The sequence below is a fragment of the Opisthocomus hoazin genome, chromosome 1 (genome assembly GCF_030867145.1).
Source record: "Opisthocomus hoazin isolate bOpiHoa1 chromosome 1, bOpiHoa1.hap1, whole genome shotgun sequence".
In the NCBI taxonomy this organism is placed as follows: domain Eukaryota; kingdom Metazoa; phylum Chordata; class Aves; order Opisthocomiformes; family Opisthocomidae; genus Opisthocomus; species Opisthocomus hoazin.
The window spans coordinates 105,731,569-105,755,051 of NC_134414.1; the positions used below are offsets into that span (position 1 = coordinate 105,731,569).

General features: G+C 40.4%; 1 protein-coding gene across 4 annotated transcripts in view; it reads left to right on the top strand.

Annotated features, from left to right (window-relative positions):
- ERG (ETS transcription factor ERG) overlaps positions 1-23,483 on the top strand; it is a 146,340-nt gene that overhangs the window by 82,406 nt on the left and 40,451 nt on the right. Inside the window, exon 1 of one of the 4 annotated variants that reach the window (XM_075431978.1) lies at positions 1,125-1,190. The exons of the other annotated variants lie outside the window; for them this stretch is intronic. The gene's annotated coding sequence lies outside the window, so the exon portion shown is untranslated. Of the gene's footprint in view, positions 1-1,124; positions 1,191-23,483 lie in introns of those variants that run through there. 4 annotated transcript variants of the gene reach the window in all.

Genomic DNA, 23,483 nt, shown 5'->3' on the forward strand with positions numbered 1-23,483 from the left:
ATTTTGTTACGGTTTTTGAAATCTGAAAGTCGTGCCTGAAGACAATGTGATTAACAAGAATAATGAATCTTATCATTTTGTAATCACTGATGCTTTCAAGAGACTATCTGTAGAGACACAGATCTGAATCTCCTCTGCATTGCTGGCCAGTATCTCCAGTATCTATTACATGCCTAGTAGCTCCTGAAACAACTGAATTCCCTTTGGTTTTGCCACGCATTTCAGAGCACATAGGACGTGACAGGTGCTCTATGAAAATCTTGAGGTTCAGGGAGCCAAGTTTTGCATTGCTAAAAGAAAGGGCTGTGCGCTGAGATAGCAATGCTGGTTTTTGTTTCTGTTAATCACAATGAGCTATTGATGTTGATGGGAAAACTTTTTTTCGAAAATGACAATACACTGAGATTAGATGTTGTATGCATTTTGAGGAGCTTGTAATATGTATTTTTTGATAGTTTGTGTAAGCTGAATTAAAATAGGGTAAATGATTGTAAACAATATCTCATTATTATTTTAGCTCCACTTTATGCTTACAGAGGTGAGAAGAGACTGTGTGCAGCTGTGTATTGTGCAGCCTGTTAATGCAATGCAGTCAGCAAAGCCTCCGGAGTGGAAAAACATACTTTTTGGTCTCCTTATCTTGGAGTGTGAAACTTTCAGGGGGAAATAGCCGCCCCAAAATATTGAGGATTTTGGTGCCCAGGGTGCTGGGAAGGCCTTTTATGCTGGGGCAAGGATTTTATTTGTGCGAGTGCAAAATGTGAAATGACTGGAAAGAAATGACAAGTGCTTTGTACTCTAGATGGAGGAAAAGTACTCTGACATGAAGCTAAGCCGCTCCAAAGAGATTCAATTCCTCTTCTATACCGAGTACATAAAGAAGCCTTTTAACTGAGAGGTTTCTGAAATACAGAAATTCCATTTGAATGCCAAACAGGTGTTTGTGCTTTTGCTAAACAGTTAGGTTTAGCAAATGTTTTTTGCAATTTCAGTGTAATGGCCTGTGTTGTCTGCTGGCAATGGGTAGCCCAGCTATCCCAACGTAGGTGATGAGAGGCCGTGGCCAAGGAAGGTGGAAAGCCTTACCTGGGAACTCTGTGCCGGGGATTCACTCTCTTCTGTAGGGAAGCTGTGGAGTCACCAAATGTCAAAGCTGGGTAGCGAATGGCTATGTGCTTGCTCATAACCAGGTACAAATTGCTCTAAATGTACACAGATGAAAAGGTGGCCTTCCAGTAAAACGTAGATTCATCCTTTTCCTACCAGAAACCTGCAGACAGACCCATGGGCACACTCAGGGCTCGTGAGAAATCAGGCTAGCTTAACTGGGGCTAATTGGGACCTGTGAAGGCGAGCATTTGTGCAAGTTTTCTGGCGCTGAGGTTGACATCACAAGCGTGGCTTTACCAAGAGATATGTCTCTTCTCATCGCCTGTCCTCCTCCTGCTGCCCCCTTCCCTGTTTCCCTCATGACCGCGAAGATGGTGTCTCCTCAGGTGGAGGACGCAGCGGTGCCTTCTTCCCAGACTGCGGCATGGGCGGCTTGCGTTAGTCGACCCTTATGCCGGGAGAGCGGCTTCCTTCCCTCCAGCTGGGAGCGGGGCCAGCTCCCTTGGAGGTGAGGGGCTGCGGAGGAGAGAGTGGTGGGAGAAGGCGTGCGCCTCCACAGCCGGCATCTTGGGCATCTTGGGCTCCCCACGCTGTTGGGGGGGTTCGTGTTTCTCGTGCATTCCCTTCCCTACACCTGGTGCGCACGCAGCTAATCTCACTGCTACAGTTTTTGCAATTGAAGGATAAAATGGTTTTTTCAAGTTTTTCAAGTTTTTTTTCAACAGTCAGGATTTCAGCAGTAAGGTGACATGTTTCCTTCTGGCACAGGTAGTACCTGACAGATATGCGCAGCAGCACAATGGTGTAGAGCTGAAGACTTATCAGATCAATACAGCACTGCTAATTATAAGTATCCCACTAGTTACTGTAGATACAAATTTAGAAAATAACAAAGGCTTTTGAATTAGGCGTCTGTCTTTTTTGGTGGGTTTTTTGTTAGAATGGAGCAAAAATTACTTAAGTGTTACCTTGGGTTGAAGTAAAAATACTTATCCTGAAGGTCATTTGGGGGTTTTTTTCCCAGTATCCTAGCGTAGAGGAAAGAACATTAAATAGAAAAATGCAACTAGAATTCTACTTGCTTGCCATGTAGCAAGCCTTGTTGTATTTCTCTCCCTGCCTGTCAATGCAGTTACACTTAGTCTTAGAAAAGCTATGCAGCGAGTTATCTTGACTTTACAATGACTTGCTGATTACATTTGTGAATATTTCTTTTACTCTAATTTACTTCTAAAGATGTGCATGTCCACTTTTTATTATTGATTTCTAATGTGCTGTTTGCACAGAAGCTACGATTTCTGGGAGAACAAGTCTGTGTATTTGATAGAGGACAGGAGAATATTTGTGGTTTCTAAGGCGTGAAAGAGTATGGATATACTGATTAAAGAAGTATATAGTGGCAAGATTTTTTTGTGAGAAATCTTGATCTGCACTTCTCTCTATGGTATTACTTTGCTCTCACTTTCTTTTAGAAAATCTAAGTACTCAAATACTTCTAAATACAAGGAAAGCTGCAGACAGTTAAAAAAAAAATCTGTTCTTGGCATATGGAAATGTTTAAGTCTTTATTTAGAGGACTGGTATCCAACAGAACTAATGCAGTAATTTGTACTTCTGTTCCTTGCATTAAAAATTTAGAAAGATTATTCTCTTCTTGTTCTCATCTCAGTTGGCAAATGATGCAATGGTATATTTAACTTTAAGCCTGTAAATACCTCCTTTGGCTTTGGTCATAAGACACAACTTTCTTAAAGCACATACCTGAAAGCTGTGGTGAATCGGAAGCAAGAACATAAAGAGTGCCTTAAGCCACTTAGCTTGTTCTTGCACTTGTTAATTCAAAGTTTCCACCAATTTAATGAAGATTTTGTTCCAATAAAGGCAGCAGAATCAGACCTATAACTGTTTCCAGGTACGTCTTATTTCTGGCTTAAATGCAAATGTACATTTTCAAGGAAGAAATAGTCATATAAGAACAGAAGAAGATATTATGGGGATTTTTGTGTTGTTTTCTTTTGCTTTTAATCAGCAGTCATATAACTCAGTCTGGTTTGTGGCTACATATGCCAAAACTAAAAGTCAAATATAAGGATTTTGCTTTTCAGCATTAGGTCCCCAGGCAAGGAACAACAGCTGGAAAATGGGTATGTTTGACTGTCTGAGTTGGTTTGTTTGTTTGTTTTTTTCTTAACAAGAACTATATTACCTCTTAACAAAATGTTTTTCAGCAAGTTCCATGAGTTACAAAAGGCCTTTCAGAAACAATGTTAAAAGAATCGAGTGCTCTTGGAGAATGACTTGCTGAAAGATAAATACAGAAGTAGTTTTGAGAAATGTGAATGCCAAAAGAAGATATTTCTCTTCCAAGTGACAGTTGGTAATATGGTAAAAATATCTAATCCAAAAAAAGGAGGCTTCATAATGCAAGTTTCTAAATGAAGCCAACAGAATTATTTTGAAAATCAACAGAGTGGAGAAAAAAAAGAGAAAAGTTGGGTTTGTATGCCTTGTATTATCAATTTTAACAAAGTAAAAGTGATACAGTAGAAAATACCACATGCAGTGCCCAACCCTGTCAAGTTAACAAAAATCTTTTCATTGACTGCAGTGTGGTTTCCATGAGACTCATTGTTAACTATTTAAAAATTCATTCCTTTTGATAGATAATTATACAGTAGAGAAGTACTAGCAGCTTTTCACATTGTCAGTAATGAAAAGCCGATGGTCTGACAAAATGGCGTGTTTTCTGCTAGTCATCCTGCTGTCCTCATATATATTTGTGTGTTAGAGAATAAATGTTGATTGTGTTCAAAACAGTGAGAATGACAGAGAAACTTCAAAGCGCTTGTATGAAAAAGGTATTGATCCTTTCCTTAAAGGATGAATGTGTCTTTATGGTTGCAGGAGTTATTTTAAATGTTGTAACTAAGCCTGCCTGAGGTTGGGTAGTGCAGTGTCCTTCAATTTATTCCTTCCACGCCCTTAAAAGGACAGTGTAATCCTGTAAACAACTGATCACAGTGAACAGAGGGAGAAGTTGTTTCAGGAAGTTTGGTGAGGTTCAGGTTACAAACCTGTATCACAAGGAAGTTGTCTCTCTCGTTGCCATGCATCCTTAGGCACCGAGCTGCTGATTTTTACTATGCGTGTAGTTATCCCATTAGAAAAATGAGACATTGCTTTCAAGAAAGGGATACTAATGGGTAATGAACAAGTAATATTAGTCACGGTTTTTAATAACTACTATGTACACACCAGTGATTACTACTTCTGGTAATTATCATGTCATAAATTGAATTTGTTTCAACGTAAAATGAATAAAGTGACAATTATTGTCATAACAATGTCAATGAACATTAAAAGGTAATAAAGAAACTTGAGTATTAGCAGTTTTTTTAAGGCTAGGCTGAAGGACACACCAAGCAATCACCCACATACAGTGGACCAGGCAAATGGTCTTTTGGAATGGTGGATTTTGGAAATCAGTGAGTGGAAGGAATGCATATGATATGATGTCTCCCTTCACCTGCAAAGTATGTTTATTTTCTGTAACTATTTTATGTGTACATATCAACTGGTGTGTGGGAAATGGTGTCACTAGGCTGGTGCAACCTTTTCATGCTAGGAAAAGATCTGATTTTCTTAGCAAAATGTATGTGTTGCCAGGTTAAGCAGTGCCTGACAGATGGGAAGGAAATACAACACCAAATTACAAGAACTGGGTATATGCAAATACCTGCAGGAAGGGGTGGTTAATAACTATTTACGGGAAGTGGCATAACTCTTCAAAATGACCCACCTGACTTAAGGGAGATGAGAGAGCACGATACAGAGGAACTGTGCTATAACTGGGAAAAAAGCCACAGGAGACTGGAAATGTTTTGTTTGACAAATCCCTAATTACAGTTGCGCTAAGAGAAACAAGTAGCAGCACATTAATTCTACACAGAAGATTTTGCATAACTACAATGCTAGCCTGTAAAATTTTTTTTAAACCTTGTTCTTTAGAGTTGAAAAACATCTTTTTTTAGACGATGTGTTTATTACCTTGATAAACAGTAAAATGCTGCCACAGCAATTACCTTGATGATAAAGAGTCTGTAGACAGATACTTCCTGCGTTCATTTCCTACCCAGATAAGTTGCCAAAATCAGGGACTACCAATACAGGAAATGCTTTCAATAGGAATTTCCTATCTGTTAATACCTAATTCACTGAAAAGATCTAAGCCCTTCATGTTTGATATAAAGGTAACGTTCTACCTGTTACTATTTAGACATTTAAGCCACGGTACAACACACCTGTTTGTGTAAAAATTTAAGACCAGTGCTGTTACTTTGGACTATGGAATATCAGGGGTTTTCTCTGCAATGGTAGGAAAAGCGCCCCTGCATTTTACAATACTGTGAATCAGGATGCTTCAAAATACATTGTCATTCTGTCAGATGAAGAGCAAGCAACTCCTTGTTGCCTGCATCCTTTCCTTATTTGTATGCATCACCAAGTAAAATATATGTTTCACTAGCCCTTGAGGTGGACTTCTCCAACAGATAGTTCAGAGCATGTTCTAGATATATTAAATAGTCACGTCAATCTCTTGCAATCCACAGTGACATATACATTCAGCTGAAATGACTGAAACGGAAATTTTGCCTCACTGTACAGAGAAATAAAACCATGACTAACCCGTATGCTTGAATTTCTGCTAAGAGAAACCTAGAGCAAAAGAAAAGTAAACAGAGACAGAAAACCTCCATTGCTAATCATAACTTCGGGATAATTGCTTTCAGGCACATGAATAGAATGAATGAAGAACCTGGAGTGAAATTGGCCGAAATGAAGTCAAAAGTGTTTGGCCAATGGCTTGACTGGCGCCAGGCTTTCACCCATGTTATTCAGGAGCTCAGCCCAAATTTTGTGCATTGTTTTGCCAACGATTCCCCTGGAGTCATTCCAGGTTTCTGTCACTGTGACTGAGATGGGTGTCTTGGCCTTTCGCCATAGAGTTGAACAGTCCTTTGCTATTGTGGCTTCATATATATCGCGCCTTTTCATCTTTGAAGAATAGACCCATGTTCAGTTATCTCCTCACACTACTGCGGGAAAGGCAGTTGTTTAAGTTCATGTTGTGGTCTAACAGGCTGGGAATCTGGGGTTGGATTTACAGAACCCTTCGGAGACTGCAGTGACCACGTCGCTCGGAGCACAGGCTGTCGGATGGGAGAGCTGGTCCTGTGGGGACCTGACCCAAAAGCCCAGTTACTGGAGATGGGTTCTGCCGGTAGAAGTTAGTTTTGACAAGTAATTTCCACAAGGCCACGAGTGAAGAAGCTCTAGGAAGTTGCCCCTTGGCTTTGCGTTCACAGAGGTGTTGGGGAAATACACACTTCATCCTGAAAGCAAAGTTCCTCAGACGTGGTTAACCAGCTCTTATCTACTTGCATACGTTTTTGTTACTGTTAGTCTTTGGCGTATTCCCATCGGCTTCCCTCATGCGTAAGGTATTCCCTTGGAAGTGCTCAAAATTTTTGCTTTTTGCTAATCAGATCAATTCGCAGAAGTGGTGGCCAGAGACATTTTTCACATTATTTCCATACAGCCATTACCTTTTAAAAAATTTTCCTGCACTTTGTCATCAAGGCACCATTACATGTGCCGTTTTCATGGAATTCAGAATCTGATTGTTTAGTCTACGTAAAGTGGGAAAAAAGAAGGGGATCTTGTGCCTTTAATGTTGTTTGTAACGGTTGGACAGAGCTTGTCAGGTGAAGGTTAATTGCTCTCCAGTTAAAGCAGTTCTCTGCACAGATGGGTTATCAGGACTGAACACTCGTTACAAGATTAATCTCGTTTCCGACAAGACTTCCTTTTCCTTCAACTGATTTTTGCTCAGCCATTGGACCTGTCACCGGCCGTTAAAAGAAGGGTGGGTTACCTCTGGGATATTAATGCTTGTGTGCAGTGAAACAATACAAAGTGTGTGTCATATCGGTAGGGAACATCTTTAGGAGACAGCACATTTCAGTGCTGTTCTGAAGGTCGAGATTCATAAACAACAGAAACAATCAGGAACATTTGTATTAACCCTCTTAACAAACACAAACTCCAGCCAAACCATCCATAGGCTCATTTTTCATGTCCTAAATGTGGTATTTTTTTAGCTCCAAAGGTGTATTTTTGTTGAGAATTTTAGTCACTCATGAGATGTGGAACCCAAGACTGCACTCAATTGACTCCAGTCAATTAACTGATGGACGTGACCACTTCAGTTAATGCTTGTTTCAGTGAGAGGGAATATATTATGGTGACCACTCAAAGAAACCAGAACTTTGGGACTTTTGTCTTGGACTCTGCAGTGAATTTTCCTTTCTCTAAGCTGGAGTAAATCAGAACTGGATCCACTATATCCCGTGCGCTACAGAGGTATAAGATGGATGTAAAGTGAGAGGAGAACCAGGCACATCATGTTCTTAGCATAATATTTCCTTGCTGGCCAAGACTTCAGTGGGTCTGCCAGTCCAGGCTGATCCTGAACAGTTGGATGGACTGAGTTCAAGGAGCTGTGGCATGAACACAAAAGTCTCACTGGAGTTTTGGGTTTATTTCAGGAGTTCTGATACAACCAAAATAACACAGCTTGGCAAAAGTGTCTGGCTGCCAGGTTTCTTCCATGCAGCTTTAGTCAGTAAATTCCAAAACACTAAGCAAATATTCAAGGCAACAAACAGGGTAGCGCTCATGTTTCCTCAGAGTTTCCTGTCCTGGCTTCAGATCAGCCTGATCCTGTTGACGGTGCTGAGTCTCTCCATTGACTTCAGTGAACTTGAATCAGTCTGGGTTGCCCCAGCCAAAAAAGCAAGCTCTGTGGAGGGTCGCAGGCAGCGCAGCATTCATTGAATGGTCGTTGTAGATGTGATCCATCAAACCATATGGATGCGTGCTGAACTGAAAGCATCTGAGCTGTCCCGCTGACGTTTTAGATCAAGAGTGTGCAAACGTGCCTCATTGTGCTGGGCTCTGCAATGGCGAGGTGACGTCCCCCACTTTCTTTTTATTGAGCTAACAAGACAAATCCAGCACATTTTATACACCTGTAAGGACAGACGTGCCTGCACGTGTGCAGCAATAGACAGGTTAAGTAGTAAGGAGACTTAGGTCCAAGGAGACATCAGAAAATCATGTTATTTCTTCTGATTGGGAGCAAAAATATATGAAAAGGATACAGAGAGAAAGATCATCGTCCTTGTCTGATAGATGCACAGAAAAAAGTCTTCCTCGTCCCTGTGCATGAGGCTCCTACATAGTAAGAAGAAGGAATTTGTATGCATTTTTAGTAATATTGGTCAAAAAACAGTTATTCTCCTGAAAATGTTTCAGTGAAGGTGTTTATTGAAACTGTTTAATTTGTGTTTTATAAACATTTTAAAAATTAACAAATTATATTAAAAAAATAGTTTTTGTTAGAAAACTTCTATCTACAAGCTCCTGACAATTTCTAAATTCTTTTTTTGTTTTCTTTTAATCATCAAAGTAGTCTAATAACCTTACTGTTGAATTATTAGTGTTTTTCTAAAATACTGGTGAGATTAAAAAGAATTTTTCCTTTGATTTAGAATCCACAGGTTTTACAGAAATGTACTTATTACAGTTAGAGAGCTGAAATGAAAGGTAGACAGGAATGTAACCTCTGGATGTCATACTCTTCAGCAGTATGCATTCAGAGCCAAAGAAATTCAAGTAAGTGGATTCCATTACTGGTTCTAATAAGATAGGAAAAGTGCATAGTAAATCTTTACAATCCCAGCTAAACCATTGGTGCTTTATGCCAAAGGAGGCAAATTTAGCAGAAAGTCTTCAAATGGACAAGGTTGAAATTTTCAAAAAGAAAAGGGTCCCTAAGGTTAGGTTGTTAAATCTCTGCTTAGAGCCCTGAATAAGGACCTTGATTTTCCCAAGGTGCTGATCAGCTTGAGAGTTCCAATTGTTTCTGCTCAGAGAGACTTTGGATGGATTTTTGAAGGTGGACTGCTTACTCACAGTTGGAAAGTGTTGTTATGCCACTTAACCTGCTTTCACTGGTGTGAAAGAAACCCTACTTGTCAATACAACCTTTCTAGGAAAAGTAAGGAAAACTGAAATTGCTTAGATCATTTTTCCCTAGTACAAGTCTTTGTTAAGTAAAATAATGTAATTGATTGAAGAAAGACAGCCACATGGAAGATGAATTTGGGCAGAGTGGCTTTGCTGTACTCTTCTTTCTTGTACCTTCCTCCCAGCCTGTAGTTTTAACCAGCTGAAATGCTCGAAAACTGCAGTTTTGCAAAAATTCTCCTGTATTTTCCCTCACACTTTTAATATATGAATCAGAGGCTGGTTTTGTTTTGCAAAGTAGTAGCCATTCCCTTTTAAACTCTTAAGATCTTTCATTTGATAGTGTTGTGTTAGATTTTTATTCTCATGGGTATCAACGACATGGTTTCGGACAAAAAATTATCACTCACTATTGCTTCTCACACAATGCTTTTGCATTTTGTTTTCTCGCTTAGGATGGGAAGCTTTAGCTCCAAACATTCAAAATGGGATAACAATGAACTACGAATTGCACAACTGCTTGGCGGGCAAGTGTGCTGCAGATTTGACAACTACAACACCTTTTTTAAAAAATGCATTTAAATAGAGTTAAAAATATTTTCAAGTAAAGCACAGGCTATAAAATGTATGTGTAAATTGTTGACTTTTAACTCATTCTCCATGAATGCCGTCTCCATAAAGGTGTCTAGATCCTTTCCAATTAGCATAAATGTTAAGAAGAACAACAAGAAGACTGGTGAAGGGTCTGGAGAATAAGTCTTATGAGGAGTGGCTGAGGGAATTGAGGCTGTTTAATCTGGTGAAGAGGAGGCTGAAGAGGGACCTTATTGCTCTCTGCAGCTACCTGAAAGGAGGTTGTGGTGAGGCGGGTGTTGGTCTGTTCTCCCAAATAACTAGTGATAGGAGACAGTGGCCTCAAGTTCCACCAGGGGAGATTTAGATGGGATATTAGGAAAAAATCCTTTACTGAAAGAGTGGTCAGGCATTGGAACAGGCTGCCCAGGGAGGTGGTGGAGTGACCACCCCTGGAGGTGTTCAAAAAACATGTAAATGTGGCACTTTGGGGCATAGTTTAGTAGGCATGGTGGTGTTGGGTTGACGGTTGGACCTGATGATCTTGGAGGTCTTTTTCAACCTATGAGCCTGTGATTCTCTGATCTTAGCTGTCTTCAGATTCACATTTTTTTCCCCCACATCCTTGTCACATACTTAGTCTAACCTTTTAGAATCCAGACCAGACCAAATTCAGTTCCAAGTATGTTTCTCTTCTGAGCTTGCACCTTCACAGTGCTGTTTTCCTCTTTTGCAGAGGTTTTATTTGGCCTCAATCCCTGTCAGTCTCAGCTGCTTCATGGAGGATGTAATTCTTGCCAACTCTCACAATTTTTATCAGGAGTCTTGTGGTATTTAATGGTCTTCTTAAAGGACAGTTTCTTAAATTATATGAACATTTGAAGTCTTCAGTTTTATTTGACAAAAGACTCTCAGGTACTAAAGAGTCTACCCTAAAGGCTTAAAAGCCAGGAGGCAGACGCAAAGTGCATTGCTTTTAAGTGCTCTCTGTTTCTGAGGCCTGACTTAAAAACTTTGGACACTTCATGTAACAGGGCTGAACTCAGCAGAGGGCGGACACCCTGCAGAAGAACTACACACACGGCCTGGGCACTGCTTACCTCCTTCATAAGAGGCTGCATGTGGTGTTAGTACCACTTAGGTCTTGACCTTGTCCTGTGTGCAGAGGTGGATCTCACAAAATGAGTACCTTGTCTAAGGGTCTGGTGCAGATGAAGAGGCAGCAACCTGGAATTTTAGGATGCCCTTTTTAATTAATAAAAATAATGTCAAACACATTTTTGGTAATGTTTCTAGTTTCTAAGCTGGGATTCAGATGGATTTTTGCCATCAGATAGCCAATATTAAGTCTTTCTCCTGAAGCTGTGAAGAAATAAAACTGACAGTCTTCTCTATTGAAGAAATATATTTTCTGTATAGTAACTGACAAAAGCATCAGCTCATTGTTTAAAATCTGAAAATATCCAATGTTTGTAATAACACAAGACAATGCACCTCTATATATCTTAGTAGCAATTTTCTCTCCAAATATTGCAGTTTAGAGGGCTTGAAGGCTTTTATGACACTGGAGAGGATCATTAAGGGGGCTGGAACTTTGCTTGAGAAAGGTCAGTGTTAAGTGGGGTGTCTGTGAGCCCCAAGGCATTGTTTTCCTTTTTTTTTTTTTTTTTCCTCTAGTTGCTCTTCTGTTCTTTTCCTTAGTGAAAAGAAGACTTGGAGAAATTCAGAAGGTTGAATAAGTAGATGAGGAAAAATGTTGCAAAAGGTTCTATATTTGAGTTTCAAGGTGGAGGTAGAGAACAGTGGAATGCAATATTGAAATTAAGGTGACAATAAGGAATGTTATCATTTTTGTCAGTAAAAATATTCAGAATTCAGAATTCAAGAGATGATGACATGAACTTAAAAGTCATTGAATTTCAGGGAATAATACATGTTATTTGTTCACCTTATCTGCCTTTTAAATCTTGAAATCCACAATTTTTTAGCTGAAATGAAAACTAGCAGTCTTAGGTTTTCAACTGACTCTAGAATTTAAGTTCAAAGGAACCTAGGGTTCAGTAAGATCATGAAAGTTGGCAACTATGGTTGTTGAAAAGGAAGCTTGATAAATCCTCAGAATTAACTCTTTGAAAATCTTAGATAAGATAAAGCAAATAGGATTGGGGTGATGCTGAAAATTAAACTTCTAAGTTTGATAATGACACAAAGACTAGAAGCAGGAACAATGCAATTGGCTTCAAAATAATTTACAAACTGCTGTATAAGCAACTGAAGCAATAATAATCCGTGCCAGTCAGTGCTGAAAAAGCAAAGTGAAAGGTGGGAAAGAATCTGTCAAGGAAGTGCTTTGAAGTCATGAAGTATCCTAAGGAGGACAAAGTTTTAGACCTTTTGAAATGATCATCTTAGTATGCAGGGGAAACTAGGAGAAAAGAAAAGCAAAGTCATTATACTCTGAATTTTCATGACAGTGAGTATAAACTGTAATCTCTAGTACTTCAGAGACCATTTACAATCACCAGACTCGTGTAAATAAATGAGAAAGTGGCCAAGCAAAGGAGAAGAGGCCCAAACTTCCAAAAAAGTCTAGCTTTGCAAGTGAAGAAGTCCTGCACGAAACACCACCAAAGTTTCCGCATTTTTCCTGTGCATTAGGCAAATGTGCAGAGAATCCTAAGCCCAAAGTACAAGCTGAAAATTTGCATTTGCTTTTACAGAGCAGTTGTAGAAAACTCTTTTTTGTGCAAAGACCCTGGTGCTTCTTTTATTGGATATGACCGGGCTCAAGCAGTGAGCTCTGCTGTGCCCATCAGCCGCAGCCTGGCAGAGGTGCTGGGAAAGGCCCCTGCCAAACGCTGGGAGACCACCACTTCCACTGTCAGGGTAGACATGCTGCCCTCAGCGACGAGGAAATGCCCTGCTTTCCAGGCAGGTTGCGTCAGGACAAGCACAAGCGCTTCCCTACCCGCTTTGCGCTTAGCAAGTGGCCAAGCGAGTCATCTCTCTGTTGTGGGGGATGCAATGCCTGCGGTGGTCCCAGCACAGCGGTGGAAATAACACCCGAGGAGGAGTCCTTCGTTCAGACGTGTGAATGCATTCTTCTCACCACACGTATCGTTGGCAGGGCAGGTCATTTAGCAAAAGGCTTAGCATAACGTGACAGAGATTCATGTGAGACTGTTTGTAAACTCAGCTGGCTCGGAAAGAAACTGCACTGTGATTCCCTAGTTTGTCCTACTGCTAAAAAGTCCTAACAAAGCTGGCATGAAAAACAGTATTCAACCAGCCACTGTGTTTTTCTAACACAGTGTAGTATGTATTTTCTGTAGGATGGATGCGTTAATATCTACCCATTCTGTTCCAGTCTGTTACCCAACCTGTCTGCTAAATGCAAAATGATGATTCTGTCTTCTGTTAGGTGACAGAGGAAATTTAATGCAGAAGCTCACAATACAAGTGTTCAGTTCCCTGACCTTCAATATCTTTTTTTTTCTCCTTTCTCTTTTAGTATTCCTTTCTGATTTACTTTCTAAACTTCCTAGAGCCTGTGGCTTTGCTGATAAAATGTCAAAACATATGTCTAAACTAAAATGAATATTTTTAAGGGTTAGTTTTGTACAGTGCTCAGAAGAAAATCTGCCTCATTTGTCTCCTTATATTGGAGTCTTACAACACTAAGAAATGGATAATCTTTTGTGTAAACTTTAACCGCTGTGGCGATCTTCAGCACACCAAAGTCCTTATGAACGTTACCTCCATTGCCTCTGATTTGCTCAGTTTCTCTGACTGACGTTGTTGTATTCCATGCCTTCTCAGTGGTCCGGCCACCAGCAGAATCCTCCAATCTCACAGACTTCAGCCTATTTTTTAATCATCCACATTCTTTCCTTCTCTAGATTTCTTTGATCTCCTTTAGGACTACTTCATCTCTTCCTCTGTTTTCTTTTTCACTCAGATTGCCTTTTCTCTGCTTTATGTAATCCTCAGTTGCCCTCAACTTCTAAACACATTTCTGAAGGACAGAGCTGGTTTCACACTATCTCCTGCATCTTCACACAAACATGAACCTCTTTCCATCAGAAACACAGTTCACTTGACTCTGCAAATTCCAGTACTTTGCTCATATTGGAAAATATTTCCCTCTGAATAATTAAAATGCAGGAGGAAAAACCGTCCTAAACCCACCTAGTTGTATAATTAATGGCCTGCTAATTACTCCTGCTGTTGGTGGCTAAGTACAGGACATTTTTCCTTTTTAAATATCCATGTTGTAAGCCCAGTGGTTACATAGCACCAAAGAGTCAGAGCAGCTGCTGCACATGCATGGTCTGATGGCTAATGACTCGTGCAGCAGACTAGAGGGGAGACTTTTCAGTTATATCCACAGATCCACAGTGTGACTTGAAAAAATCACTGTCTATTTTCAAAAACAGCTGCTTTTTTTCAGGTTCCCATCCCAAGACATTTTCATTGTGATTTTCAGAGCTTTTCTATTTCCCACAGAATTGGTGTTGTTACTGACCTCTCTGCACTTTTAATCTGGCGTGAAATGGGACATTATACTACTCAGCTGCTAAAATTTCATAGGCTGCCACAAAGCCCAGTTAATGCTGAAGTTGTTCTAGAGCTTTGAAAAATATGTGTAAATTAAAGGCTGTTAGCTCTTATTTACAAATAGTTCTATTTATGTCGACAGAAGTGCTTATATAGAAGATCAGTGTGGAATGCAAAATTTTTAGCTACCATGTTTTAAAATGAGTAGTGTAGATTTCTTTGCAAGAATTGATGATGTCACTGACACCTAAAAATATTGTAGGAGTTTTAGAAAAATATCCTCAGGGATTGTACTAGAAATAGAGAGTCAGGAACTCCAGACTTTGAAAACTACATAAATAAGAACTGAATTTTCAAATAGCTAATTAAAAGAAAAATTACTTGTGTGTGTGACAAATGTAATATTTAGTCTACTCAACATACAAAGCCTGTTTGAAGAAAAAGTGTAATACAAGAAGATGTGACAGAAATTTTAAATGTTTCTAGCAAACATTCTCTCCACAGTCATGACTGAAGTCTGAAGCTTCAGAGGGTAACAAAGAGCTTTAAAACATGCCCTGTCAGTGATGAAATACTCAACATGAGGAAGCAAAAATCTTCCTGAACCCTTAGATCTGTTTTCCATATTCTTACAAAAGAGTTGGTTTCTAAGGGTCTGGTTTTGATTTCAGTGTTACTGGAAGTATCTTATAAGAAAAGAGTTCAGAAACCTATTATATATTTAAAAGATGTTCAGAATAGTCAGTGTTCTCTTAGGAAGACCAAGTATGTGTTTCTGTTAACTGTGATGGAGCAAAATTAGTTTACATTGAACAATTTAAAATAATTTCAGTTTTGGTAAAAATAGTATTTGAAATCCTCAGCAATCATCTTGTGTTCGGTTGGCTGCAGAATTACAGTCTTGAGAAATTCATGCCTGGAAGAACAGATGCCTAGTTCATACATCAATACCTGAGGCTGGGCACCTACATGTGTGTGCATCATAATTATTGGCTTGCCTTGCAAATGTATTGAACACCCACTACTTGTGGGTTTTGTATTGAACTACAAAAGCCTCAATAATTGATTGATTAATTGACAGACTGAAGCATAGGAAGTTCCACCTGAACATGAGGAAGAACTTCTTCACTCTGAGGGTGACAGAGCACTGGAGCAGGGTGCCCAGGGAGGTTGTGGAGTCTCCTTCTCTGGAGATATTCAAGACCCACCTGGACAAGGTCCTGTGCAGCCTGCTGTAGGTGACCCTGCTTCGGCAGGAGGGTTGGACTAGATGACCCACAGAGTCCCTTCCAACCCCTACCATTCTGTGATTCTGTGATTCTGTGATTCTGTGATTCTGTAATTGGATGTGTTTCAGGTGAATTGAATCATATATTAAGAAAACTCAAAAGATTTTCCACAGTCAAATTCCAGCCTTCAGTCTGTCAGGGCTCTCAGAGGGAAAATAAAACACAAAAAGCCCACCTTCCTGCTCTCATGACAAGTGCTCTTATCAACTTACTGTTGCCTTTGGCTTCTCTTCGCTGTTGGCAGCTCCTGATGTTCTCAAAAGCCTGCAGAGACATTCCCTCTGGCCCTGCAAAGGTATTTGCAGCAGCCAGGGGTCCAGGCTGACGGGGGGCACTGTCAGTACCCCATGTTGCATTTGCTCCTGCATGTTGTCTCCACTGTGAGGTCCAGGGGTGGTCCTGGGCAGTCAAAGGGCATACAAAAGAAGAGAGATCCCTCCGGATTCCCCCTTGCCACCATAATGTTGACACAGAGAGGGAGATCAGCTACAGCAGAGCCAGAGAAAGCAGCCACAGAAGGAGCCTGGACGGGGATGAGTTGTTTGTATGGTTTTAGCTGAGCTTGCTCCAGACTCTGCTGAATAGCTCTTTGCTCTTCCTTCCCGCTTCCTCAGTCTTTTCTCTTCACCTCCACTCCGATTCTTGCCTGCCTTGCATAGTAGCCTTTCATTTTTTATTATCTTCTGCATCGCTCATTCAAATTGAATAATAACCTCTGACACAACTGTAACGGTCACGTTGGTCACACTATGCACTGAACTTGTGCTTTGTATCTATTTCCCTCTGCTTGTGTCCCTTCTCTATTAGCTGCAAGTATTTTGTGACAAGGTCTGTCTGCTGCTTTACCTTACTTCCATGCCCAAGGCAGCGGAGTCCATTGCTTACAAACTGAAGCATAGGAAGTTCCGTTTGAACATGAGGAAGAACTTCTTCACTCTGAGGGTGACGGAGCACTGGAGCAGGCTGCCCAGGGAGGCTGTGGAGTCTCCTTCACTGGAGATATTCAAGACCCGCCTGGATGCGGTCCTGTGCAGCCTGCTGTAGGTGACCCTGCTTTGGCAGGAGGGTTGGACTAGATGACCCACAGAGGTCCCTTCCAACCCTGACCATTCTGTGATTCTGTAATTCTTTCTTGCACTTAGCACTGCATAACATTCATGGTTAGTAAATACTGTTGAGGGGTTTGAAAGGTCCTTTTTGCTGCAGTACCATGGCAGTTTCGAAGTCCACTCTAGGAAGTCAGAACATCATGTCATGAGCGTTGCTCTGTATCTCATTCTCGGTAGCGTACAACTTTCATGGTAGTGACAGGTCTTGCTGACACATGATAGTGTTTTGGACTGTGGTTTTAATTGCAAGTGATTGCAAAGTCAGTGTTTTTGTATCTTTTATCAACAGAAAAAAGACAGGAACCACATTTTTTTCACTACAGAAGCAATGACTCCCTCCCTAAAGGTTTCAAAGCTGGTCAGATTCTTGATTTGGGGAAAAGCTTTCCAGTGGTGTTGATTCTACAAATGTTGTTTCTTACTTGCATAATTGTCAGGGACAGCAAGGCTAAAATAATTTCTTCCTTATATACTTTTATTCCTTCTTTCTTTTATATCCTCAATGAGCCAAATATGGAAACAGGAGTTAAAAATGGCATGGTGACATTTATCATTGACTTTTATCCTACGTGTCTCAATGAGTGATATGCATTATACTTATGAGAGTTTAGTGTATGGGTTTTCTTGGTTTACTGAACACCAGGAACTGTGGAGATTGCTCAGGTCAGCCAGGAGCTAAATCAAAATGATCTTCTGGTTTTCCTTGCTTACAGAACAACATGTATCATTTTGCTTTATTTAGTCCATGCTTTCATTTTATTAGATTACAGAGAAGCGTAAATGGTGTCTGTTTACATTCCTTGCTGATTCAACTTGAAATTATGACCAAGTATGGCTTGAGTGGTCTATAAAAAGATATGGTAGTTTCTGGCTTTCAGACACATAAAGGTGTTCCTGGAAGCTCAAAACCCAGAGCGCAAATCAGTTAGCCTTCTCGATGATTTTGAAATCTCAAATCCTTTGAAATAATTGGCAACTTGCCTGTTGCATATTTACAGTCACACAACTCTTCCTCTCTGTGACTTTTAAAAGTTCCTCCTTCCTTTATTCTTCAAGTCCCTTGGGAGCATCGGAACAGCTTCTCTCTCTCTCTCTCTCTGTCTTCTTTATCTCCCCAGCCCTCCCCCCTCTAGCTCGCTCTCTCCTTGGTATGGCACATTGTTCTGTGGAAATGGGTTGTTTTGAGTTCACACTTTGTTTTCCTGCTGTTTTTCTGGGAAGCTGGACATGGCACAAAAGATACAGGAGCAGCTTGTAGGAAATGGGTTTGTTTGGGGAAACAATAAAAGAGAAACAGCCCGCATACCTCTCCTGTATGTTTGAAGGCATAGTGTATGGAATATAAAGACATTTAGGCGGTCATTGAAAAATACAGTCAGTATCAGAGCTGCAGGGCATGGATTTAAAAAGACTGATAATGTTGGTAATCACTAGTTCAGAAGAGATACTGCTCCAGGGAAAAACTGCAGGATTTTTCTTAACACATCAAAGAACGCCGTGCACATTTTCCTTCTTCACATATACAACTGAAAATGGGCCACAACTGTGTGTGTACCAGACTCAGCAGCAAACACGGTCACAGAGCCCCAAGTTGCACAGTAAAGGTAATGGTTGAATATGTGAGGCAGTTCTCCTAAAAAAGGGAAAAAGAATGAAAAAAGTTAAAAATTTTCTGAAAGAATTGTTTAAATTCTGTAATTTTGGATTGGTGATTTCATTTAGAAAGACATTGCTTAAATAAAGCAAGAAGAACTCAGTATGAAAGTAAAACCACATGCGTAATTGGGATTAAATATTTTTTGAGTGTCGCAAAGCAGATTTTTTTGTGTATGTGAGGGTTTCTTGTTTTTCTGTTTTGTTTTTTTTGGGAACAAAGAAAGAAAGTTTACTCCAACCTTTGTCAGTCATAGGTGTGAAACAACATTTTTCTTCTGATCCGTTGGTTTGGCTACCTCTCCAGCTGCAATATGTCTAAAACCATACCAGTCTCTGACTGATCTTGTAGTTAATGTTTGAGCTAAAACACCAATGGTTTTATACAGTTCATCAGAGCACGTTAAATATGCTTAAACATAAGCACGCACTTTATTGCTATTTTGCTAAGCACTCTCCTGTGTTAATCTATGCACACACAATAATGATTTAATTCTGTGACAATCCCATATTAATTTCATTAGTTACCTTTTGTGGCAAATGACTAAAATAACGTGTGCTGAAGTATGAATTGAGATATTCATTACAAACAATTATAGGAAAGTATGTTAGGCTATACACTGTAAAGGTTATCATGACAGGAAGTCATATTTTACATACACAGTGGGCATACTTGGAAAGTTCATTCTGGATTTAGAAAGATTACCCATCTGAGCAATATTCCATATGCTCATAAAATAGGGAATACCATGGGAAGAGCATAATACTCTATGTGTGTATATTCAATGTATACATTGAAGATCCAGAATAAAAGATGACTGAGGAAAAGGAAGGGAGAATAATGTAAACGAAGGATTTTCTGTTACAACGTCTTGCAAAAATGGACAGCACTCTCAATGTAGTGAATTTTTAAAAAGCAATAGCAATTTGCGTTTTAATTCCAGTTATCTAATGTAGAGAAGTCAGTCAAAAATCAGGAGAAATACATTTGGAGGTAAATAAAAACATCGTTACAAATAAAGATGACTTAAGCACTGATTGCAAAAGCTATCGAGCAGGGAAATTACTTTAATAAATGTTGAATGTGATAAATGTTCTCTAAATAAGGTGAGAATTTTAAATGTCTGTGAAGGTGACTGTCGGGGAGCATCTGAGACCTTGTCAGCCTGATGCAGCGGGCAAGAGGATCTCCAACTCCAGGGGGTCCCTGAGGAGGAAGCTGAGCCGCAGGAAAGCAGCTCTGCAGAGGCCGGAGAGCAGTTGCCCCTCCCTCCCTCTCAGCTGATGGCTGCTGGTTTGAGGGGACTGGCCAGATTTAATGGGTAACATGCCCGGGGGACCCCTTTTTGTTCCCCGTGGTTTCTTTGGGGTCGCTGGTATTGCACGTGGAGCTAAGATCCCCCACAACTGCAGTCTTCCCGGCCAGAAAGTGTGCGACCTGTTATCACACCCCCTCACGCACACGTGTGTGCGCACGTGCACAAACACCACACACAGAGGCACAACGGGGAAGTAATGGGTCACCCAGAAGTTCAACTCGTGGCCGTCATCCAAGTGTTATTTCCCTGATGCTGTTAGGCATTCACAAAAACCAAAGGTTAGGAAAATAATTTGGATGTTCTTTTCAGTTTTACCCCTAATATTTAATTCCTTCATCAATGCAATGGCTCTAAAGGTCTCTTCGTTCCTTCCTGCACATTTCTCATCGCTTTGCTGATGAGCTTTTCTTTGGTACATAGTGTGCCTTAGAGAAAAGCATTTTAATGCCTGAATTATTTTTACTTTTAAATTTGCTCAGAGATTGAGGATGGGATTATCTAAAAATGTGTGTGTGTACATATATTTGTGTATATATGTAATGGGCATTTATGATTATATATACAAATATGTATGCGGTGGGTCAACCCACCACAGTTAACAAATATTAAACTTAGTATAAATGTAATGCATTATCTTGTAGTTTTGGCTAAATGGTAGGAAAAAGAGCTGCAAATATTACCCTCTTGTGATAACAATGGACAAATCTTTTGAAGAAGGATGAAAAAAAATCATGTGGAATCTTTATCTTAAGAATTTTCTCAATAAAGTTACCAAAACCAGAGTACCGGGGCAGCTACCATGTCCAAGCAAAGCCGTTAGTTCTGGACAGTTGACTAACTCCAATAAACACGCGGTCATTCTTGAAGACATCACGTTCAAACTGCTGAGGCTACCTGTGAAGCCAAAGATTTTAAGAGGAAACACGGAGAGGATAGGATTAAATACCTAGAATGGGATTGGTGTGTTGTCTTGGGCAGCTGTTTTGGTCCCAAGACTCTTTCCCAGTATCATTTTGATCTGCGAGCACAAGTTCATAGCAGGTGTGACGTGCAGCCTGAGTTCACTTCCGATTGGGCTGTGGGCCACTTTACAAACCTGCCACCTGTTTTGCCAAACAAATCTTTAATTGAAAGATTACTGGAAAAAAAACCCATATGTTTGTATTTTTTAACAAAACAGAAGGTTGGCTGCTCCTTCAGACTGACAAAGTCCTGTACTAGAAAAGCAAGGTAGCAGCAACAGGCTAGCCCTGGGCTGAGACAGAAATGGAGTTTTATATCTGAGTTTTCCCAGTTTTCTAGGCATTCTGAAGCCTTAGAAGTTAACAGCCAAGCATAAAAGAGGAAAAAACTTCAAGCTTTCAAAGTTCAGAATTGACAGTACTATCAAGATGAAAAGGAAGAAAAGTCTATTGTATTGACTGAAAAAATAGTCATTCAAACTTCAGTGTTACACCTCTTTACATGGATGGAAGTTCCAAAATAAGCATACAAAGCTACAGTTTCTTTAAAAACGTGTACACAATATACAGTCTGCAGGATACAATTGTATTGTTTTTAGCACTGGTGAATTAAGGTTGACATAATCTTATAGGAATATGTATTCTGGGCCCTGATGATCATTGTGCTGCTCCAGCCCTGCAGCCACCTAACCTTGTTCATTCAGCTACTGGTGCAGTAAATAAAATCCGGTGTTGCTTCAGCCTCTAAGTACTTTACCAGAACTCTCTCATGCAGAAGGAAAAATGGAACCAGACTCATCAATGAATAGCGCTAAATTGTCTGCTTTATTCCCTAGGCTTTTTGATACAGTCTTGGGAATTTTGAGGTCCACTTTCATTCAGAAGCCCGGTGCAGTTCTTTGGTGGTTGTGCATGGGCAGAGATGCTTCCAAGCATACCCCTCTTGAAGTCACTCGGGTGCTGAACATGCACTGAAGCAGAGGTAGGATGGAGGCTTTAATAATTGCATTTGAACAAGCCCGGTGCATTGCTTTTATGGGGTCCAGGGCACGTGACGTATGAAAGAGTTTCCTCTTTCCATTTATTAACTCTTGGTTTGGGGTTAGACTGTTCATTTGCATTTTACTGTCAGATGAAGACTGTAAGTGAAATAGTGGATTGTGAAATGGCAGCTCTTTTAATCAGATGCTCATGGACGCTTGCTGATCTCTGGAAGTTAGCGGTTCATCAGCTGTAGTCGGTGTGATAATTTCAGTGTGTGAGGTGCAGGGTAGTCCCAAATACGGTGCGGAGCTTGGCATGAGGGAGATAGGTTTTCTAAGCCAAGACCCATTTTTAGTCCTGCTTACCAAGGTTTCCCCATCTGCAATAGTGGAGGGGTGTTTTTTTCTCATTTTGTGAAGCACTGGGAGACCTGGAGTTGAATGCCTTGTGCTACAAATATTCCCCTGTGATGAAAGAAGGTGACAAAAACAGTTTGGGCAAAAATAGAGTTTGCTGACATTTCAAGAATGAAAGTCTATATATTAAAAATGATGATAAAGCACCGCAGTCTACATTGGAATTTGTAATGTCTCAGCATTTGTTCATTAAGACACAGAATGTTAAACCTTTGGGCTTAGCCATGAGGCCTCTGTTCACTTTGCTAGTCCTAGTGAAGCCAGGATAATAACTTACATGAAGAGGGCTGTGGGATCGGTCCTTAAACATCTGCTGTTGTTTCCCAGAAATAAATCTAGCCTGAAATTTCATAACTTCATTTTGATGGATGCTTGATTATTCGTTTTTTCAAGTGGGACTGTGGCAGTGGCTCTCCTTTGCTTCCAAACATCCTTTGTATTTTTCTCAGTAAGAGGTGAAGGTATGAGATAAGTGGCAGCAGCAGGCCTGTGTTTGGATTAACACGGACTGTCCAAGTGTTCTTTGCAAATAGGTGGACGATGTTAGCTGAGCTGGCAATAAGATTCTCAAGGGTGGAGGTGAGGACAACATCTGTCTTTCCTATTTTGTACTTGCCAAGGCTTTTTGTTGTTCCTGAACTCTCTCATGAATATAATATGTGGATTTTTTGTCTGATCTAATGAATCCAAGACTCAGAGATTTAGAAGGAAAACATATTCCAGATGTGTGCTGCAATTCCTGACTCAGGTGACTGCATTTTAAGTAGTAACCTTTTCCAGTATGTTCCATACACCATATTGAATACCTTGCGAAATCGCTTCTTTTGTGAGTGGTCAGAATAGAGTTGTAAGAGCATCATGATGAATAAGCTACAGCAAGGCTACAACATCAATCATTTGTCTTTTGTTTCACTGGTTATTGCTGGATGCAGTGAATCCAAGGCTCAAAGACTTGGCTTTAAAGCAGGACTGCCAATTCGGGCTAGAGGCTCTTTAAGCAGTTCACCCACAGCTTGCTTTATCGCGCAGTGGTGCCTGTTGCAGACGTGAGCGGAGCGGAGCGAAGTTTCAGACTGGAAGGCTGCCTGCCACTCTGCGCCGTTCTGGTGTGCAGCCTCGCGTGTGCTCTCTGTTCCAGCGTGGAAATGACATTCCTGGCCTGTTTGAAGTTAGGTTTTCGCTCCAGATAAACAGCTTCCTAGAGCATCAGAGGAGGTAGTCTGAGGTATAATAGGAGACTAGCAAGCAAGAAGAGTGACTTGGTAAAGTCTGGAGCGGCTGTGCCAAGGTGCGTACGGTGTGCAGTCTTGCACACTTTCACCTGTTCTTTCTTTCAGTTATAACTGCATGTAACTCAATCAGACACAATTTCAGTAACAAATCTTATCAAGTACACAATGGATACTGAGTGCAAAAAAGC